Here is a 19257-nt window from a genome sequence, read left to right as displayed (position 1 = left end):
TGCACCTTAATTTCAGGACAATCATTAGTCCTTTTTTATTGTTAGTTGAATACATTCACTAACTATTTTGATAAGCCCCTAAAGTAGTCCTGCCCATTATTTTCTATAATACCACCTTAATTTAGTATTTATCCATAAACATACTGCAATCTGAAATTATTATTATTGTTTGTTTCCTTACAATATTATCTATTTCCTCATCTGTACCCTTGAGGCTACGAGCTTTGTCTGCCTTATTTAATATTATATCCTAATTTAACTAGGAGCACTGTGGGCACACAGGAGGTCAAGAACCAACCAATAAATATCATTTGCATGAGTAAGTCTCAGGCAACTTAGGCTCTCCCTACTGCCATGACATACTGGTTTTTAGACTAAACTGATGAGCCAAAATAAATGATTTGATGATTTAGCAAGAGACAACATCACTAATAAAGGCATTGTTTTGTTATAAAAGTAGAATATTTGTTATAGAGATATACTGACTGACCAGAATAATTTTTACAATCTTAATTTTTTTAATGCTTATAGCAGATTATAACAGTGAATTAAGCCAAATTGAAGATATGCTTATATAACCAAATAATATCATTTTTAGAGAATTAACACTGTAAATCACAAACTTAACAGGGCAAATAAAAATTCAGTTAGAATTTTATTTCATTTTTTTTCCCCAGTAAGCATTTTTGAACATCTATATATGCCAGGCAATGTGATAAATGCTGCAGATACAAAGAGTAGAAAACAATTCTGACCTTGGACGGTCTCAATGTCTAGCAGCTTTCTGCAATTTAGAATGGGAAATTCTGAAGGTATACATAGATCTGGAAAATGTGGAGGAGGAAGATTCATGGAGCAGATAACATTTGAACTGAGTTAGAAGAATGCAAAGGGATTGGGGAAGATAACAAGCCAGGTGTTAGAGTGGTTGTGGGTGCAGATTTCCAGGTCAGGAAGACACCATAGGCAAAGGCCTGGGGCTATGAGACAACCTGACCAACTGAGGAAACTAAATACTGTAGCTTCAGTAGTGGAGCTCAAGAGCTTCTGGGAAGTGGCAGGCGATAAGGCTGGGACGTTAGGGATGACTCTTGAAAGGCTTTGAGTCTCTTTCTAATGAAATAGGCCTTTATGACAATGACAAATAAATAAAGGATTTGCAGTAGGGAAATTTTGGATTTTGTTTTATTGTTGTTGTTTTTTAGGAGAGTCAGTCTGCTGTTGAAAATAGGTGTGAATGAGGAGAGCAGGACCAGTTAGGAACACAGATCTTCCTCAACTTAAGATGGGGTCATGTCCTAATAAACCCACCACAAGTTGAAAACATAGTAAGTCGAAAATTCATTTAATACACCTAACCAGCCAAATATCATAACTTAGCCTGGCCTGCAGTAAACATGCTCAGAACACAATAACCTGCAGTTGGGCAAAATTATCTAACACAAAGCCTATGTTATAAGAAAGGGTTGCATATGTCATGTAATTTATTGACTACTGTACTGAAAGTGAAAAACAGAATCATAATATGGGTACAGAATGGTTATAGGTGTATCTGCTGTTTACTGGCGTGATTGTGTGGCTGACTGGGAGCTGTGGCTGCTACTGTGGCCCAGCCTCCTGAGAGAGTATCATACTGCATATCGCTAGCCTGGAAAAAGGTCAAAATTCAAAATTTGAAGTATGGTTTCTACTGAATCTACTGGTTTTCACACCATCATAAAATCGAAAAATCGTAAGTCAAATCATGTTAAGTTGAGGACTGTCTGATATTGCAAAGTCCAGGGTAGAGATTGTGTGGGCAGATTTAAAGTATAGACTGTGGGAAGGAATATGAAAGAATATATGAAATAAAGAAGTATGGTGGATAGGATGGGGTTACTGATAAGATGGAAAAGGATGTAAAAGAGGAACAGTATAAAGGGCACCCCTAAGGGACAAGGTGTCATTTGGTGGGAAATCAGAGATGTCTACACCTAGGTCTCATTTGAGCCAGCCTGTGAAGGATGGATGGATGGATGGGAAAGGTTTTAATAGGCAATAATGGGAGCAAACAGTGCTTTAAGTAGAGGAACCCTGTATGTGCAAAAGCACCCATTTGAAGGGGCACATGTAGGAAAGAGTTATTTGGATCACTGTTTGGTCGGTTCAGCCACATGTTCCAATCAGGTATCATCATGCAAAATGGGTTATGTTTTATTCATCAGGAATTTTTCTATTAAAACACTTGCCTGTATTGATGAGTTACTGTGATATACTTGCTTTTGTCTCATAATACTCCACAATAAATGAGACAATTAGGACAGATCCTGTTACTCCATTGTATTTTAATTACTTTGTGTCAAATGTTGAAAAATGAGTACCCATTTAGATGATAACTTACTACTAGTATCATTAAGTCAGGCTGCAGCCTCTCTTGTTTAACAGTCATGGCCAAATTATTGAAGGGTATTGGACTTCCACACGGCCAGGTGGCTTAAAGACAAATGCAGATGAAAACCTTTGGCACCGTTAGTATTTCTTTTTAAAATATATATTTTCTGGAAAGAGAAGAAAGGAATGATACAGATTAATCTCCACTCAATACCCCTAGATTCATTCTTTGTCCTCTCTGTCCTTGTCTTCTCTGCTGTGTGTGTGGAGGAGCTGACCTCTAGAAGTGTGTCACCCATATCTCCCTGTCTTCTGGCTTCTGATTGGATTCACTCAGTGGGACTTATCAGCAGGTCAGCACAGGGTAAGAGAAAACAGAGGTCACAGCATTTCTTCCCCCATTCCTTGCCCGAATCATCTCCACAATTGTGGCAAGCAGTGGCTAAGTCACTCCATGACTGCTGCTCTTGTTGGCCAACTACTGCTCAGCATTCACTGAGCTCCAGAAACACTGCTTCCTTCCCTTGCCCATTCAACATCGTACCCCTTTTCACAAGATTAGGCTCTCTAAACCCTGAACACTCCTCTATAAATTGTTTCTCCATTAAAATAATTTCTTTGGAGAAAATTTAAGTGAAATTAAGTTTGAGACTAAGTCTCAAATAACAATTGTCATTTATTGAATTCCTTCTCTGTGGTATCATGCTATTGACTCTCACATACAATACCTCAATCTTTACATTATCACTGAGAGTGTGAAAAATTCACTCCATGTTTACTGATGTGGAAACGTAAGCTCATAACAAATATTTTCCAATGCTTAATAGATAACAGATAAGACACATTACCACCCAGAGTACAGAGTCTTATATACTTTATATATCTTTTGATAGAATTATCCCAAAATATTTCATAATGTGATATTATAGCTGGCATTGTTTTTAAATTGTAATTTTGATTGTTTGCTGCTAGTATACAGAAATATAATTGCTATATATTGTTCTTGTATCTTGCAACTCTGTAAAATCTATCAGGTTTTTCTGTAAATTTCATAGGCTTTTCTACCAGATGATTATGCCGTCTTTCTTTGCAATCTGAATACTATTTGTATTTATTTCCTTGCATATTAGCATTGGCTAACCTTTAGTTCAAAGTTGAATGAATAAAAGTGGTGAGGACAAACATCATTGACTTTGGGGAGGGGGTTAACTCAATCTTTGACTATAGATTTTTTTATAGATCCCTTTTATAAAGTTAAGGAAGCTCCGTTCTATTCATAGTTCAATGAGGTTTTATCAGGAGTGGATGACTGATTTTGCAAATACTTTTCTGCATCTATTGAGATCATATTGTTTCTCCTTGCAGTTCTGTCAGGTGTTTTTCATGTATTTCAAAGCTGTGTTATTAGTTGCCTAATCTAGCCCATTAACATATATACAAAAATTCTAAATATATTAGTATTAGCCAAATTCATCAATAAGTAAAAGAATAATGCCCCAAAATTATGACAAAGTTTGTTCTTTTCCCAGGAATACAACATTAGTTTAACAGTTGAAAGTCAATCAATGCAGTTTACCACATTACCAGAATAAAGGAGAAGAGGCTATGATTAGTGTACCTCAATAGATAGAGGAAAAGCAGTTGCTAAAATTTAACTCACAGTCATAATAGAAATTATTAGGAAACTAGAAATAAGCAGAAACTTTCTTATTGTTATATCAGGTATCTATAGAAAAAATATAACAGTAAATGTCACACTTAATAATAAAATACTGACATTTTCTCCTTTGAGTCAGTAATAAGGCGTGGAAGCCCACTATTGCCATTTCTATTCAATATGATACAGGATATTCTATCCAGAAGTAAGATAAAAAAATAACTAAAAGGCAAAATAATTGCAAAGGGAGAAATAAATAAAATTCCTATCAATCAAAAATGCCACTATTGTATATGTAGAAAATACAATATAGTTTGTAGACATCTAAGTGATTTAGAAAGATTTCTGTCTTCTTATAAAATATCATTCAATTTCTGTATGCAATGAACAATTAGAAAATAAAATGTAAAGATACAAGTTTTAATAATATATCATACGTACAGTAATAAATCTAGTGAATGATGTGTAAAATAGTTTCATAGAGAACTACATCATATAATTGAAAGAAAACAGAGAAGACCTAAAAGGAATGGTATTCCATGTTGATGGATTGGCAGGTAATACCATAAAAATGCCAATCTGTCCAAATTTATTTATGTATTTGATGAAATCCTAGTTAAAATTCCAGTAGGAGTCTGTGTGTGTGTGTGTGTGTGTGTGTGTGTGTGTAGGGGTATAGAGGATAATTCTAACATGTATATGAAAATGCAGAGGGCCAAAGAAGAAATACCCACAGTCTTGGAAATGAACAAATTTGGGTGAATTTTATTATCAAGACTTTAAAAAGTACTGTTGATTTAAATTGTATAGGAATGGCACAAGGAAAGAAAAAATTAAAAAGAGTTCAAAAAGAGACACATATATAGAAATATTTGATATATGACAAAGGTGAACTGGAAGAGAGTGGGGTGGGGGAAGTAATCTTTTAAATAACTGGTGAAGTGCCCATTTGGATATCCATATGAAAATAAATGAAACTGGACTCGTGTCATGCCATATGCAAAAATATATCTAAGTGGATTGAGAGAATATCTTAATTAGCTTGGGGTAGCCAGATAAATGTCATAAAAGACACACAATTAATGAACTATATAGGAAAGATTGATAAATTGAACTATATTAGAATTAAGAACTTTTTATCAAAATATTCCACTAAGAAAAGTAAAGAAAAAAATACAGATTGGGACATGTTCTTTGCAATGTTTAATTTGTATTCAAAATATATAAAAAGTTATGCAAATCAATAAGAAGACAGCTGTGTTAATTTTATTTCATGAGCCTAAAAACTTACGACAAACTTAAGGGCTTAAAACAATATTAACATAATATCCTCCAGTACTGCAGGTCAGAAATCTGTTATAGCTGTGAGGGGGCTAAAATCAAAGTGTTGGCAGTGTTGTGTTCCTTTCCACGGGCCCTAGGTGACCAATCCATTTCCTCGTTCATTCAGATTTGGAATTCAGTTCTGTGCAGTTGTAGGGCTGAGGTCTCCATATCATTGCTGTCAACTGGACACTACTCTCAGCTCCTAGAGGGATCTCTCCAGTTCTTTTAGGTGCACATCTCAGAAGTGGCAACAGGGTGTGTCAAATCATTCTCACACTGTCATCACTCTGACCTTACTTATCTACCTTCCACTTCCACTTTTAAGATTTCATTTGAGAACTTAAACTGGACCCACCTAGATAACCAGGATTATTTTCCCATTTCAAGGTCCTTCACCATATGCACATCTATAAAGCTATTTTTTCCATGTAAGTTAACATATTTACAAGTTCTGGAGCTTAAGGTGTGGACATTTTGGGGTCCCTTATTTCTGCCTATCACAACAGTCAACCTAGTTTGAAAAATGAGCCAGTGAGTTGAACAGGAACATCACAAATGAGGATATCCCAATAGCTATTTAATGTATGAAAAATGAATCGTTCTCATTAGTGATAAGGAAAATGCAAATTAAAACCATAAATCAATGCTACTGTACACTCATCAGAATGACTAATATTAAAAAGACCAAAAGTATCATGTTGCTGAGAATAAGGAACAACTGAAGCTCTGATCCACTCTTTGTATGTAAAATTGTAGAACCATTTTGGAACACTATTTGTCTGTATTTATTTAAGGTGAACATATGTCTATCCAAGAGTCCACCAATTCAAATTCTAGTTACATTTCCCATACTGCACATATGTGCACCAAATATATGTACAAAATATTCATGGTGGCATTATTTGTAACAGACAAAATCTGGAAATAACGTATCTACTAACAGTGGAACTCATAAATAAAACATTGGTGCATTCTTACAATGCGTGATGTGCAGTGATGGGAATGAATAAACTGCCTAATTTAACAAAAGGGGTGAATCTCATAATATTGAGTATTAGAGACCAGAAATGAGAGTATATATGTTATATAATCTCATTTTTATAAATTTAAATACCAGCACAATTTATCTGTGGTGTTAGATATTAGAATAGTGATTACTTTTGAAAAGGAGGGAGAGGTGCTCTTGAGGTGCTTTCGACATTCTATTTTTGATGTGTATAAAGTTTACATGGATGTGTTCATTTTGTGAGAATTCATCAAGTTCTACATTTATGATTGTTTTTCCTTGTTTTTTTTTGTATTAATTATAGTCTTAAAAGGTTGAAGTGCATACATCCCTGGGAAATGGGTGGGAAGACAACATCTAAAGTCAGAAGCACAGTCTGGAAGCTATTTCTCTCAAGCTTTAGTAATATTCAGAGTCATTTAAATTGAAAATATGTCTGGTAAATCCTTTATGTTCTGTGGAGTTCAGAGCAAACGGCTTTAGATGCAATGATTCAGATATTATGCAAAACAAAGAGACAAAAACAAAACTCAAACTGAGCACAGAGGCAAGAGCCTGTGGATTGGGGCTTGGGGAGATTAGGGGGCAGGGGGAGAGGAGGATGAGTATAATTGATCCAAGAGTATATGGGCAATTTCTTGTGCCCTGATCTAACTCCGGTCCTTGCTTTTTTGTGTGTGTGGCAGGTAGAAATGACTGGCTCAACTGTTTGTATGTTGCTAGAGATAGAAAGCACATTTTGGATTGGGATATAGTGTCCTGAATGCTCCCGTGCCTTTTATGGGAGTTCCAGGCTGGTGAGAATTAGTTATGGGCACAAAATAAGACTGACTCTGATATTAACACATTTGTTTGTTTAAACACAGCAGAAGAAGAGGTTTTGAAAAGTATGAGCTAATTCCTGGTTGTACACTTGTGCAGTAATATAAAAAACTAGCATTTAGATGTAGACCATTAGGACCAGTCCTCCCATATATTGTTGTATTTATTCCTAATAATGGCCCTGCTAAATTCATATAATTATCTTTATTTACCATCTATAAAGATGTATTTCTCAAGCATTATCTTTCCTTGGAAGCCTATCCTATTGAAATAAAATTGATAACTTTTTTTTTTTGCGGTACGAGGGCCTCGCACTGTTGTGGCCTCTCCTGTTGGGGAGCCCAGGCTCCGGACGCGCAGGCTCAGCGGCCATGGCTCACGGGCCCAGCCGCTCCGCGGCATGTGGGATCTTTCCGGACCGCGGCACTAACCCGTGTCCCCTGCGTCGGCAGGCTGCGCCAACCACTCTCAACCACCGCGCCACCAGGGAAGCCCCGATAACTCTCTTTCTAATGGTTCCTCTCCCTGCACCTCCACACCATCTTACTCCAGTATTGCAGAGCTTATGACCCTTACTTAGGTTTATATTATCCTGTCTTTAGACTGGGAACTATGCTAGGAAGGAATTCTATATAGTTCATCTCCAGAGTCTTATCCAGGTGACTGACATGTAGGAAGTTCTCAGTAAATGTCTGCTGAAAGAATGAAAAAGATATAGACACAGGAAGTAAGAGAGGCCAGCTTCATGGAGGGCAAAAATCATCCTTATCAAATGAGAACCCAGCTCTTTCTAATTCCAGACTTTTCTACTAAATCACACTAAATGGACATCAAACCTCAATGCATTTGTCAATTTCTGATATTGACAATGAAAACTGCTTCTATCCCTGATACTTTTCCTCACATCCACATTTGGATTTACATTGAGCTTTTCGATGCCAGACAAGGTTCCTGCTGCCCGCGAAATAATGCACATGGGCAAATGCCAGTTTCATAGAATTTAGAAGAAAGAACTGCATTTGAGGTGATTTACATAAAAATAAAATTTGTGCCCATCTCTACTGAATAGGCTCTGGTCAGCAAAGCACAAATCAATCTGTTTGCTCCTAAATTTAAATTTCCATAAGCCATTACATAGTTCATAATCATATTGATGTAACTGAATTGAATTTGCAGAGATTATTCTGTGTGAGAAGGGACTTTCAAGCTATTTAAACTGCTGCTGCTATTCAGTAGATAAGGCCTCTCAAGTCTGACCTCTGTTTTACATTGAATTTGTGGCCTAATTTTCATTTCTCTCTGACTTCTCAATTTCTCAGATGAAGAGGTCTCAGAAGCTTTCACACCTGGCACTTTCATATTGGCAGATGCAGAGAAAGGAGTAAAGAAAGATGTGCATTTAGAGGGGAAGGAAGGGGGCGTGGTAGCAAAGTGGTTAATCAAATGAACTTCAGGGTCAGTCATTCCTAGCTTTGAATATGGATTCCCACGCGTAATATTTATTTGTCTTTGGAGTTGCTGAGCCTTTCTAAGCTTCAGTTTCCCCCTCTCTTTTATGTAGATAGTAATAGTATTTACCTCACATAATTGTAAGAATTAAATGTCAGTAAAGTACCTAAACCAATGCCCATTAAATGGTATGCTAGCCACTACTGTGCTAGCCACTACTACTGTCATATATGGCTGTTAGAAATTTGGATTATTAGTTCTAAAAGCAAAAACAAACAAATAAAAAAACACAGCTGGAAAGCAGGGTGATTTAGGAAAGATCCAGGCAAAATGTTGAGCTTTTGTTTCAGCTTTTTGCCATAATAATTATACATTTTCCTAGCACCTTACAAATTTTAAAACTTTCCTTTAACTTATTTCATTAGGTATCTCAAAAATAGATTACACTATTCTTCCAATTGAATAGATTGAATAGATGAGGAAACCAGACTCTAAGAGGTTAAACAAATTCTCTAAAGTAGTTGGTAAACTGGGACCAAAACTAGAATGTTCTAAACGTCAAGACAAGTTATCTCACTCTAAATGAGCTTTGCACTGCTAGCCCTTTGAATAAGTAAGTGAACAAAAGTGAAAGTGTTATATTAATCTTTGAATTGTGACTCCAGTGAGTGACCAAAAAAACTGGGGAGGAATGAATTTGGGAAAGTATCAAGTATGACACACAAAAAAGGCAACAGTTGATGTGGTTTTTCAGGCCCATATGTAATTTCTTATGGAATAATATGTAATTCCTTCCTTCACTGATACTGTATTCCAGGGCAAAATTATTGAAGCACTACTATGTGCCAGACACTGTGTTATTATACTAAATGCTACAAGGAATTATAAAATAAGTGACAATAAAGCTTATGTTTTAAGTTCTTTAATTCTGAAGATTTAGGCAAAATTAAAAACTCAAAGTAAAAAAAAGGGAAGTTTTGCATAGCTGAGACAGGAATTTACAGGATCTATTTCAGGAAGTGAGAGCTCTCCTTGAATTATGAAGTTATGAAGGCATTATGGGTACAAAAGTAATATTTATAATTTGTTTTACAATTATAATATATATAAATATAATTATATATTTATAATTTATATATTTATAAATAATTTATATATTTATAAATAAGAATACTACAATGTGCCAGATCCTATCCTACACTGACCAGTTCTTAAAGTAAATTAAGAATAACTATATTCCTAAATATTGCCAGGAAAAAAATTAGCAGTATATATTTGGTACTTAATGGAATGCTGAACCCATTCTAATATTTCAAGATGGAAAGAAAACTAAAGAAAAGAATAAATGTTTTACAAGGACATTATAGGCAAATCTGAATTTATATATGTTTACTAGAAAATGAATCTGATGGGAACAAGACAGGATATTTAAGGAAGTCCAAATTACAATTTCAAAGTGGCTTCTTCTCACTAAGATGAAATATACACAGGTTCTAGCCAAACACCGATTGGGAAAATGGATTATGTAGGTCTAGGAAATATAACTGTCAGCTAGGCAGGCTGCTAGAATGCTGGATAAAAGAGACACAGAATTGGAACTTTTGAGAGATTTTCCATTCGAACAACCATGAAAGCTTCTGTTTGCCTGTGAGTGTTGCCACTTTGATTGGATCATGAGAGCCGTACACAGGAAGGTATGTACATCTGTGTATGTGACTCTGTGTGTTTTCCGATTAATATGTCCATTGAAAGTATATTTCCCCTGTAACTCATATTTGACCTAAGATATCTACCCTGAGATCTCATATTTATAGAAATAACGTTGGCTTTTAATTTGCCAATATTAACAGAGATCCCAGGAAAGAAAATGTCTATCTAGCCAAGGATTTAATGCTGAAGTAATTAATGTAGATTGGAAAATGAATGATCAGAATAAATACAACTGAAGAAGAAACAGAAAAAGGCATATAACCATTCCCAACAGTTCTGAGGCTCTTTCATACTCTGGTAATGCAATGTGGATGGTTAAATTCAGAGCTGTAATGTAGGTACTCGCATTTGGTTGGGCTGTGTATATGTATATATTTTTTGTTAATTGCTAAAGAGCAATGATTAAGAAAGGGAGCTCTGAAGTTTGACTGCCTGAATTTGTATGTGAGCTCTGCTCCTGGCTAGCTGAGTGACTTTGGGTAAATTACTTAATAGCTCTGTGCCTCAAATCCTAATCTTTAAAATGAGAATAATGAGAGTAAGTACCTCAGAGTTTCTTGAAGATTAAGAGATAATAAATGTAAAGTACTTAGAATAGTTTCCAGTACATGTTAAGAATACAGTAAGTGTTGCTAATTAATGATAATAACACATTAATTATTATTTTACATAATAAGCCATTCTTCATCCATGACAGGCTTTGCAGCTATGAATGCTGCAAGTTGATTTCCTTAACAAGTACTGAGAAGTACTTGCACCCTTCTAACCTCTCCCCATCCCTCTCTATATAAATTATATATAACAAAAGCCATAATATTTTCAAATTTTTTGTCCCAACAATTCCATTGCTGTAACATCTCCCAAGGAAATAATCTGACACATCTAAAAGCATCTTGCTCAAACATGTTAATTGCAGGATCGGGATATTATATAACCACTAAAATCAAATATTTAAATTCTCCAATATGTAAAAAAAATTAAAGCACTAAAATGAGGTTCAAAGATGTGTAACAGGAATTATATTTAAACAGGTGAATATGAAATAATTTTTCACCAGTTAACTCTATTATTTTTCCAAATTTCTTATTTATTTATATATATGTATCATTTATATATATGTATGCATATGTATATGTATGTTTCTGTCGGTAACTGTCCAAAAAGAAACTACAAATGAAGTTTTTAAATGAATTTTAAAAGATCTGAATCTGTCTTTGACAAAATGAAGTCTCACAATAAGGGGAGAAAATTTAGCTCTAAATTTTAACTTAAATGCTGCAAACACTATGGTTCAGGCTCTGAGTATCTCTTGATTAGTTCAGTTTTTCCCAGAGTGCATTTCACATTATACTAGGCCTACGGAATTTTCTGTGATCAGATAAATTTGGCAAATCCTGCAAATTCTGTTTCCTTATTGGAGATTCACAGAACATATTAGCATAATAAAGGTTTTGCATTTTCCTGCAGTTAAACATACACATGCACCTTTACCCTTGCCAAAGCCTGGGTTTCCAAACTGTATTTGACTATGGAAACTTAAAAATATATATATTAGGTATGAACATTCTGCACTCTTAACTTCCTGAATTTTACCAATAATACAGACATTTATCAGAAACTTGATGTGCACACATAACATCAGCCAGTTTGCGTACCTCAGCATAACTTCTCTTGGTCCTTAAGAAGGTAGAGGGGAGAAGGAAAGGGCAGGCCTGGGGTGGGAGAGCTGTAGCCTCCCATGGGAGGCTTGGGTGTGACACCACCCAAGCAAGGCAGGGCCTTCTCAGGTCAGAAAGCTTACTCCTTGCTGGGCCGCAATTTTTAATTCTCTAAATCAGTGTTACTGTTCTTGAAGAACTTAACCCATTAATTTACAAACTTCAGTGTATAGGAATGTGTACAAACCTCAGACTGTCCTAGTTCATAAGAAATCCAGGTATCAGCAAGATCACATCCTCCTCCAGGGGAATAAAGCAATGTCAGGGACAGGTGTCTTTGAACACTGTCTCTACCATTAGCTTTTCATCATTCTAGAAAGCTCTTGGCTTCACACAGGAAAAGTCACCATTCTGTGGTACACACTTAGGAACCTGCTGTCCGACTCTATTAAAATAGACTCCAGTGTTTTTTTTTTTCTCCTCCCATTCCAAACCATCCCCCACAGAAGTAATGTTTTGAAAATGAGATGCAAAAATAGAAATGATGTTCCAAACATTATTCAGCTGGAAGACAGGAAGCTAGAACTCTTTCATCGTCACTAAATGTTAATTGAGCCCCTGATATATACAGACCAATAGGTGTATAAGAAAGACGAACAAGAACACTTTCATCATGGTATTCACCACGTAGTGGGGTACAAAAGTTAAACAAATCAGCTATAACACAATAGGTTAAGTGCTATGAAAGAAGTAGCCCATGCTTATTCAAATTTGTTCAGTAGACTGCTAGCTCCTTCTGGTCTCAGTTAGTGATATTTGATGGTACTGCCTTTGATGGGCACATAGTGGCCTGGACCATGGATTGTGAAAGTGTCAAGGCTGCCAGGCTGTCAGTTAGTAGCTTAAGTGAGAAATATGAGGAAATACTGGGTAATAAATGTTAAGTATGCACAGGAAATTGAGGCTGAGTCATTGCTGCCATAGAGAAAGTAGAGATTTGTCTAGATGTTCCTATCACAGTGATTTTGTTGTTCACTGAATGACATACATTTATAACCATTTTATTACTTGATAACATCACAATTTTAAATAAATCTTTTCAGCAGTAATGAGCTTAAGAAGGCAAAATAATTTGTGTAAGAATTTATAATTTCTCAAAAAAGCTGATAATGAAATATAATTAGGACAAAATATTTTGAGGCCCTAAATAACTGTCATGGGGGTTGTAATAATACCAATGGCCACATAAAAGCCAGAAGACAATAGCACTGCTGAAGAAGCATCAGCATTTACTTTAGCAGTTTGTTTTTATTTTAGAAGATTAAGCTTGATAACATCAGTTTAATACACACAATGGCAGAAGGTGCCTTTATACATCACAATATGAAGCATAACTATCGATGACCTCAGACAATTGTTTTTCTAAATTTTGCTCACTTTTCAGTATTCTTGTAGATTTATATAAAGTGTAGTAAGAGCTAGTAATCCATTGGTTCTACGTGCAGAAGAACCTCATACATAATTAAATGTGATGTCAGTTTTATATCACTTGTGTCCAAAGCTTCAAATAGAAAATCAATGAATTTGTTTCCAATCATGGTTTTTATCCAGTTATAGAATTAACACAAAGTTTTGGAAATTCATTCTGTTAAAAGGGAAGTAACTGATACTATTTTGAATTCTTCTGTAAATTCGGTTAAAAAGTTAAACATGAAGATAAAATTGTTTCTGCATTGATATTTCGTATAAAAATTCCTTTGAACATCACTAAACTACTAAGTTTGAAAACCTGGGCACTAGATTCCATAGGTCACTAAACTATTAAATTTAAAAACTTAAGGAAGAGATATGTACTTATCACTGGTGTTGGTGCACAAATAATTTATTAATTTATCCAATCAAGCTGCCATATTTACAAAAGCATAAACTGGGGATGTCAAAACTTAAAATATGTTTACATATAAACAGTAACTTCAAAATTTTAATGACAAACTTATATTGACTAAAAAAAGCTTCAACGTTGATTGTGATGTACATAATTTCTCTTTCCTGATATTTATCAACAAATACAAAGTATTTTTTAAATTAGAGGTGTTCTAAATGTAAGGCCAGACACTATGAAACTCTTAGAGGAAAACATAGGCAGAACACCACTCTATGACATAAATCACAGGAAGATCCTTTTTGACCCACCTCCTAGAGAAATGGAAATAAAAACAAAAACAAACAAATGGGACCTAATGAAACTTCAAAGCTTTTGCACAGCACAGGAAACCATAAACAAGACAAAAAAACAACCCTCAGAATGGGAGAAAATATTTGCAAACGAAGCAACTGACAAAGGATTAATCTCAAAAATATACAAGTAGTTCATGCAGCTCAATATCAAAAAAACAAACAACCCAATCCAAAAATGGGCAGAAGACCTAAATACACATTTCTCCAAATAAGACATACAGATTGGCAACAAACACGTGAAAGGATGCTCAACATCACTAATCATTAGAGAAATGCAAATCAAAACTACAATGAGGTATCACCTCACACCAGTCAGAATGGCCATCATCAAAATTCTACAAAAAATAAGTGCTAAAGAGGGTGAGGAGAAAAGGGAACCCTCTTGCACTGTTGGTGGGAATGTAAATTGATATAGCCACTATGGAGAACAGTATGGAGGTTCCTTAAAAAACTAAAAATAGAACTACCATACAACCCAGCAATCCCACTAGTGGGCATATACCCTGAGAAAACCATAATTCAAAAAGAGTCATGTACCACAATATTCATTGCAGCACTATTTACAATAGCCAGGACATGGAAGCAACCTAAGTGTCCATCAACAGATGAATGGATAAAGGAGATGTAGCACATATATGCAATGGAATATTACTCAACCATAAAAGGAAACAAAATTGAGTTACTTGTAGTGAGGCGGATGGACCTAGAGTCTGTCATACAGAGTGAAGTAAGTCAGAAAGTGAAAAACAAATACCGTATGCTAACACATATATATAGAATCTAAAAAAAAAAATTATATGGTTCTGATGAACCTAGGGGCAGGACAGGAATAAAGACACACAGACTTAAGGATGTGGGGAGGGGGACGGGTAAGCTGGGACGAAGTGAGAGAGTAGCACTGACATATGTACACTACCAAATGTAAAATAGATAGCTAGTGGGAAGCAGCTGTATAGCACAGGGAGATCAGCTCGGTGCTTTGTGACTGCCTAGAGGGGTGGGATAGGGAGGGTGGGAGGGAGACACAAGAGAGAGAGGAATTGGGGATATATGTATGTATACGGCTGATTCACTTTGTTGTACAGCAGAAACTAACAAAATATTGTAAAGGAATTATACTCCAATAAAGATGTTTAATAAATAAATAAATAAAATAAATTAGAGGTCTTAATTTTGCTTGTATTTTGAACAAAATCGGTTGGGGATCTTTAATCAAAATATTCAGTGAGTAGAGATTCTAAGTTTTCCACTTTTTAACCTTTTGTGGAATTGCATTTATTGAAGACAAAATTTGAAAAGGGGAAAACATGAAGTTGATCTGTACAAAAACAAGAGAGGGACTGAAAATTTGAACTAGTTGTTGAACAATTATAAATCAACAATGATAATTTTATATTAAGTTGGGAATATATGAACTTGAGAGGAAGTTTTTTTTTTAATTGGATATTATATTTTAATTGTGTATGCTTATACTTTGGCCAGAATGTAAGAAAGATAAAAAAGCCTACAATATTAATGCTTTAAATTTGACAAAACATTAAAAACAATTATAAACAAATACTTATATGATGATGTTTTTCTTGTAAATATGATAGTACAAAGAGTTTTTAAGTGAAGGCAAAAAGACAATAGCTGTTAATATATTTGAGCAAATATATTAATACCTTCCAATTAGCAAAATTTTAAAACTAGAACATCTGTTTAGCAGAATTTTCTTTCAGTTGACTGTGTAACTCAGCACCCACAGAAAATATTTTTCAATGAAAATTGTTATATTCATATTATATAACTATATAAATGATAAATAAACATGTTATATTAATGTTTAAACAAAAATCTTAATATAAATAAGTGGAAAGATTATAACTATAAAATGCAGTGTTAAAGAAGATTGTAGGAAAGCTTATGACAGATGATCAATTAATAAGACTGTCTTATTAAAAAGTGTTCTATTTTACCCCAGAAGCATATCTACTGCAGAGTATTAGAAATAGATATGATTATGAAAATGATTAAAGTATATGAATATATACCAAAATAATTATTCCTCTGCTATTACTATTATTTAGATAAGCAGTATATAGGTGTTTAAAATATATATTTGCTTTAATTTATATGAATTTATTATTTATTTTTTAGAAAAAGTTAGTTATGAAAATAGGTTATAAATCGAATATGAAATTGTATCACACCTCTTAAAAAATATCTTGGTTTGGGAGGTAGATTACAGGGTTATGCTACATGTAGGAAACAGAATGTGCTTAGGAATTGAGGCAAAGATTTCAGCATATTCTGGGATATTTTATGATAGCTTCATGTAATTTGAAGTGAAAATTTCACACTTTCTGAAAATTTGGGGATTTTTTCACTGAGGCTAAAATATGTTTTTTAAAAATATTTCACTTATATTTATAGAAATCTTCCTCATTTCTCACTAAACATTTGTTGTTCTCACAATTTAGATAGTCGAGGTTGGAACAATTTTTCAATAAACCTACAATTATCTCATATGGAATCTGTCCTCTAATCTTTTTTTTACATTGAAGTATAGTTGATTTTACAATGTTGTGTTAGTTTCAGGTATACAGCAAAGTGATTCAGTTATATATATATATATATTCTTGTTCAGACTCTTTTCCATTATAGGTTATTATAAGATATTGAATATATCAATAGTTCCCTGTGCTATAAAGTAGGACCTTGTTTATATGTCCTCTAATCTTATTATAGGACTTGTTGATAGAAATCAAAGGGACAGGGAGAAGATGGCATTCTATTTCAAACAATAACACACCCAGTACTGTAATATGCTATTGCACAGGAATGAGATTTGGATATATTGTTTTTGGCAACTGGCTCCTGTCCTTGGGTCAATCCTGTTTTCAAATGTTTGGAGTCATTCCTAATTTGGGGTGAGCGGGTGGAAGGATTTTTGAGACCCTGACAAGGAAAGATCATGAAATTGGAAGGCTGAGGGTACATCCTGGAATCCCCGGTACTCTCCTAACACAATCTCCTTGGTGAATCTAACAGGTGCTAAGTCCTTGGGAGATTTGTGGAAAAGTCTCTGGAATGCCTGATCATTTAGGTGAGGAAATCAAGGCTCAGCACATTGAAGGGGGAAAAATTTGGAGATGGTATGTGTCACTCCAGAGACTGACACATGGCAGTAGCAAAATATTGCAATAATACATTGTTTGAAGTGCTTTACAATATACAGAGCGGGATCTGTTTATAATCCTATGAATCTGGAAAATTAATGGACATGTCTTCTACCTAGACCCATGCCTACCATCTAGTAACTACTATTTTTCAATAAGTTGTCAAATGCTGGAATTAGATAAATATTCGTATTTTCAGAAAAGTCTAGTATAATTGTTGACTTTGAACCTAGATACCTAATATAATCAATGCTCTTCCTCTATACTAAGGTAGGCATTAGATGTAAAAGTCAGAATCTTTACAAATTTTCACCAGAATATAGCTATTTTTATCTCAAAAAAATTCTGTCAATCTAAAGGTTTGTTTTTGTTTTTCTCTATTATATCAAATAACCAGCTGGACTTTTTTCCCCCATTGAATTGAATAAGTTGAATTTAAATAAATTTGAATACATTGGAGTGGTTTTCATTCACAACCTTATTTTGTCAATAGATGCTCTTATTTAAAAATTTTTCAATAAACGAGGCCATGTGACTTGGGGGGCTCAAATACAAAGATAACTAACTGCTTTGTGTATAAAATGGAATTAGCTGATTTAAATAGATGTGGATATAATTAAAACATTATATTAGTACATTTACATAACTGCAGAGCTTTTTCATCAATATTGTTAACCTCAAGGTTGTAAGTATGTGTAATTGGTTTAGCTTCTATTAAAATAATTAGATTACAGTGATGCAATTTTGAATGTGTGTGTGTGTGTGTGTGTGTGTGTGTGTGTGTGTGTGTGTGTTTTGGAATTAATTTTTAGCAATTGGCTTCCTCATAGATTCTATCAGCATTGTAATTTGAATTTTGCTTCCAGAAAGTTACTAATAACACAGGTTTGCAAGCTCTGTTGCTTGAATTGCTCTGTTTGATGGAGAACACCACATTCTGTACTGTCAGAGAGCTGATAAACTCTGATCTGGACCACATTCAAACGTATATTTTAAACATCCAATATCAAAGTATAATTGTCCTATTGAATTATTATGTCGTACACCTGAAACTAATATATATCAATTATATCGCAATAAAAAATGGGAGAGCATGAGGGTATGTTATGGGGCAATAGAAATATTCTCTATCATGATTGTATTGGTGGTTATAACACTATACACTCTATACGTTTGTCAAAACTCACTGAATTATATACTTAGAATCAGTGAATTTTTTGTTATGTGCATTGGACCACTATAACATTTTTTTAAAAGTATAATTGTCCTCCTCAAAGCTGATATAATGATAGTTCTAACTGGCAATTTACATATTGACAAAATAGACAAAATAAATCACTCTTGCTTTTGTGCCCCTACTGTGTTTGTACAGTCTTTTGTTATGGAAACTTCAACACTTTATTTCATTTCTAATTTTACATGCCAGTTTCCCATTAGGAGTCTGCCACATCCTTTATGGTGGTTTAGCTCATGTTTATCACATTATGTTTAACCATAGCACACTTTATGTCCACATTTTATATATATATATATATATATATATATATATATATATACACTAAAGAAAGACAGTATTTCCTTCTTGATTGCAAATAATTCTCTATATTTTCCCATTTTTTTCATTTTGCCCAATTTCCTTCTTGTATTCGTTATTTTTCTTCTCCATTTCTTTCCTTCATATTTTATTTGATCATAAGCTCTTTTTTTGCTAAGTACTGTAGGGAGGACTTTCAGAAGTATGTCCTATATTTGGGAATTTGAAGCTTGAGCAGAAGGTACAAAATCAGTCAGTGCTTTTCAACATATGCACGTGCACACACACATGTACAACACACACACAATATACCACACCATACCAAG

At 34.3% G+C, this 19257-nt stretch overlaps 1 long non-coding RNA gene across 1 annotated transcript in view; it reads left to right on the top strand.

Annotated features, from left to right (window-relative positions):
• The window catches only part of LOC132597765 (uncharacterized), a 96138-nt gene that overhangs the window by 67623 nt on the left and 9258 nt on the right, over nucleotides 1-19257 (top strand). The window lies entirely within an intron of this gene.

This window comes from Globicephala melas, chromosome 8 (assembly GCF_963455315.2).
Source record: "Globicephala melas chromosome 8, mGloMel1.2, whole genome shotgun sequence".
In the NCBI taxonomy this organism is placed as follows: Eukaryota; Metazoa; Chordata; class Mammalia; order Artiodactyla; family Delphinidae; genus Globicephala; species Globicephala melas.
Note: the sequence above shows the minus strand (reverse complement) of the source record. Positions and strands in the feature narration are given on the sequence as shown.